Source organism: Triticum urartu, chromosome 1, assembly GCF_003073215.2.
Source record: "Triticum urartu cultivar G1812 chromosome 1, Tu2.1, whole genome shotgun sequence".
In the NCBI taxonomy this organism is placed as follows: domain Eukaryota; kingdom Viridiplantae; phylum Streptophyta; class Magnoliopsida; order Poales; family Poaceae; genus Triticum; species Triticum urartu.
This window is the reverse complement of record NC_053022.1, coordinates 109,015,849-109,020,350: the sequence shown is the minus strand read 5'-3', so window position 1 is coordinate 109,020,350 and position 4,502 is coordinate 109,015,849. Positions and strand designations below refer to the sequence as shown.

The following is a 4,502-nucleotide window of genomic DNA, read 5'->3' as shown; positions in this document are numbered from 1 at the left end:
TTAGACATAAGTTTGTCACGATCAAACAAGTTCTGGGTCAGGAAAATCCAGATATTTCTTTTCGTAGGGACCTTATTGGTCCTCGATTAGCAGCATGGAATGAATTGCTCATTCGTCTGGGGGCCATCCAGTTGTCGGAGGAACCGAATATCTTTAGATGGAAATTGCATCAGAATGGCAAGTTTTCGGTCAAGTCCATGTATGATGCAATGGTCCATGACGAGGTTCTGATAGATAACAGGAAATTGTGGAAGCTAAAAATCCCTCTAAAAGTGAAGATATTCCTATGGTTTCTCAATAGAGGGGTGATCTTAGCTAGGGATAATTTGGCACGATGAAACTGGCAAGGGTGCAAAAATTGTGTTTTCTGCCAACATGATGAGTCCATTAAACACTTATTTTTTGAATGCAAGTTTGCTCGGTCTGTCTGGGCCATTGTCCAAATAGCTTCGAATCTTTATCCCCCACGTAGTGCACGGAATATATTCGGCAACTGGTTGAGGGGAATAGATAAACAATTTTCTGCAAACATTCTTGTGGGGGCGGCCATCTTATGTTGGGCTCTGTGGCTCACCAGGAATAGGGTTGCTTCGTAGTTTACCACTAGGTTATGTTTCTTTTCCCTTTTTCTTGGGCGTGATTGTGATGTGGCCCCAGTCGTCTTATTTGCTATCGTGACTGATACTTGGTTATATGGATGTTTGCTTTATCTATAAAGTGGGCAAATGCCTAGTACGAGAGATGTGTCTTTGTATGAACCGGTGTCCTCGTTTGATATACTCTATATGAGAATCATTGTCCTAAAAAAAATCCCACAATGACATACATAACAAATAACCGGCTAAAAATGTACTTATTATCAACTAAAAAATATATGGCAATGACAAGTATAAAAAATCTGGCTACAAAATACTTATTAGCAAGTGTAGAACCCCCGGTCCAATCCCACGGTTGGAAGATGAATTTGTGGGGGGGTGTTAAAAGTGTAGGACCATAGTTGTAACGTGACATTGTAACGTGATTGTATTTGAGTTGAGGCGCAGGTTGTTGGCTAGGATAATCTCTATCTCATGTATAGCTTGGAGTAGAGGACAAGTTAACAACCAACTAACCATCTGCGCCTTATCATGTAATTGCTTTGCCTATATTAACACGAAGGCATCCCTGCCAGGAGGCAACACGCTTAACCCTAGCTTTTTCATGGTCATCAGAGCACTTCTCGAGATCATCCATGGCGACACCTTCAAACTCCTTCCCATCCTCTCCGTTTGTGCACGCCGTCTCCGAGAAGCTCAGCAAGAACAACCAAGCCCTATGGCGGGCGACGGTCCTGTCGGCGATCAGAGGTGCCCGCATGGAGAAGTACCTCGACGTCGATCACCCGGTGCCACCCATGCACCTTGAAGAAGCCACATCCGATGGCAAAAGCAAGACAAAGAAGCCCAACCCGGAGTTCCAGACCTGGTACGCTCAAGATCAGCAAGTCTTTTCTTACCTTCTGACAACTCTGCCCCGTGAGATGGCCGTCCAGGTCGCTACTTGTCACACATCGGCGGAGCTCTGGAACACGATTGCAGAGATGCTTGCGTCTCACACTCGTGCCCAGACTGTCAACGTGCGCATCACCCTCGCCAATCTGCAGAAGGGGAACTCCTCCATCACCGACTACGTCGGGAAAGTCAAGTCTCTGTGTGATGAACTCATCGCAGCAGGGAAGAAGATCGACGACGACGACATCGTCTCTCACATCCTCGCTGGCCTGGACGAGGAGTTTGATCCGGTGGTCTCTGCTATGTGCTCCAGAGTGGAGCCGATCACCGTGCCCGAGATGTTCTCTCAGCTCATCAGCTTCGAGACGAGGATGAAGCTTCGCGGCGGAGTGTCGCAGTCCTCCGCTAACGCTGCCACCAGAGGCCGCGGGCGCGGTGGTGACCATAGCCGTGGCCGCGGCGGAAACGACAACAACGGTGGTGACCGTGGTCGCCCCTACATCAAGCCTGGCGGCCGCGGTGGACAAGGAGGAGGCGGCCACTACAACAACAACGGTGGCGGGGGCAACTACAACAACAATGCCCCTGCACCGAGGATCCAGTGCCAGATCTGTGGCAAACTGGGCCATCCAGCATGGAAGTGCTGGAAGCGCTATGATGAATCCTACCAAGGAGGAGAAGAGAGGACGACGAACCTGGCAGCACCTCAGTATGGGGTGGACACCAACTGGTACCTTGACAGCGGCGCCACCGATCACATCACAGGAGACCTTGAGAAGCTGACTGTCCGCGACCGCTACACTGGGAACGAGCAAATCCACACTGCTAGCGGGTCAGGTATGGCTATAGAACATATTGGTCACTCAGCTATTCGTACCCCTGATCGTGATCTTTACCTAAATAATATTCTTCATGTTCCAGAAGCTAGCAAGAGCCTAATCTCTGCTAGTCATCTTGCTCTGGACAATGATACATTCTGTGAAATTCACCCTCACTCTTTTCTTGTTAAGGAACGGGGAACGAGGAAGGTTCTTCTTCGAGGCAGGGGTAGATGTGGTCTATACCCCGTCAAGCACAAGGGATCCAACGTCAAGAAGCAGATGCTTAGTGCCACCAAGATATCTTCAGGTAGATGGCACCGATGTTTAGGTCACCCATCTCCTTTAGTTGTCAAGAGAATTCTTAGTCAAAATAAACTCCCTTGTGCTAGTTTTTCCAGTAATGATTCTGTGTGTGATGCCTGTCAACAGGGAAAAAGTCACCAGTTACCTTATCCAGAATCAATAAGTGAATCCAAGTTTCCTTTAGAACTTATTTTCTCTGATGTTTGGGGACCTGCTATTGAAACAGTAGGCAGAAAGAAATATTATGTGAGTTTTATCGATGATTTCAGCAAGTTCACATGGATATATTTGATCAAACACAAGTCTGAAGTTCTTCAAAAATTTCATGACTTTCAGCACCTTGTTGAACGACAGTTTAATCGCAAAATTCTTGCTCTTCAGACAGATTGGGGAGGGGAGTATGAAAAACTCAGCTCCTTCACCAAAATAGGAATATCTCATCATGTATCTGTTGAAAATATGCCCTAGAGGCAATAATAAATTAGTTATTATTATATTTCCTTATTCATGATAATCGTTTATTATCCATGCTAGAATTGTATTGATAGGAAACTCAGATACATGTGTGGATACATAGACAACACCATGTCCCTAGTAAGCCTCTAGTTGACTAGCTCGTTGATCAATAGATGGTTACGGTTTCCTGACCATGGACATTGGATGTCGTTGATAACGGGATCACATCATTGGGAGAATGATGTGATGGACAAGACCCAATCCTAAGCCTAGCACAAGATTGTGTAGTTCGTTTGCTAAAGCTTTTCTAATGTCAAGTATCATTTCCTTAGACCATGAGATTGTGCAACTCCCGGATACCGTAGGAATGCTTTGGGTGTGCCAAACGTCACAACGTAACTGGGTGGCTATAAAGGTACACTACAGGTATCTCCGAAAGTGTCTGTTGGGTTGGCACAAATCGAGGCTGGGATTTGTCACTCCGTGTGACGGAGAGGTATCTCTGGGCCCACTCGGTAGGACATCATCATAATGTGCACAATGTGATCAAGGAGTTGATCACGGGATGATGTGTTACGGAACGAGTAAAAGAGACTTGCCAGTAACGAGATTGAACAAGGTATCGGGATACCGACGATCGAATCTCGGGCAAGTATCGTACCGCTAGACAAAGGGAATTGTATACGGGATTGATCGAATCCTCGACATCGTGGTTCATCCGATGAGATCATCGTGGAACATGTAGGAACCAACTGTTGGGTTTCGTAGTAATTTCAAAAAATTTCCTACGCACACGCAAGATCATGATGATGCACAGCAACGAGAGGGGAGAGTGTTGTCTACGTACCCACGCAGACCGACTGCGGAAGCGTTGACACAACGTAGAGGAAGTAGTCGTACGTCTTCACGATTCAACCGATCAAGCACCGAAACTACGGCACCTCCGAGTTCGAGCACACGTTCAGCTCGATGACGATCCCCGGACTCCGATCCAGCAAAGTGTCGGAGAAGAGTTCCGTCAGCACGACGGCGTGGTGACGATCTTGTTGTACTACAGCAGCAGGGCTTCGCCTAAACTCCGCTACAGTATTATCAAGGACTATGGTGGCTGGGGGCACCGCACACGGCTAAGGAATAGATCACGTGGATCAACTTATGTGTTTCTGGGGTGCCCCTGCCTCCGTATATAAAGGACTAGAGGGGGGAGGCTGGCCGGCCATAGGAGGCGCACCAGGAGAGTCCTACTCCCTCTGGGAGTAGGATTCCCCCCCCCCCAATCCTAGTTGGAATAGGATTCACGGAGGGGGAAAAGAGAGAGGGGGGTCCGGCCACCTCTCCTAGTCCTAATAGGACTAGGGGAGGGAGGGGGGCGCGTAGCCCATCTTGGGCAGCCCCTTCTCTTTTCCACTAAGGCCCACTATGGCCCATATAG

The 4,502-nt window shown here is 47.8% G+C and overlaps 1 pseudogene; it reads left to right on the top strand.

The window, feature by feature from the left end:
* Window positions 1-1,717: 1,717 nt before the first annotated feature.
* LOC125533321 lies at window positions 1,718-1,856 on the top strand (annotated as a pseudogene).
* The last annotated feature ends 2,646 nt before the right edge of the window (window positions 1,857-4,502 follow it).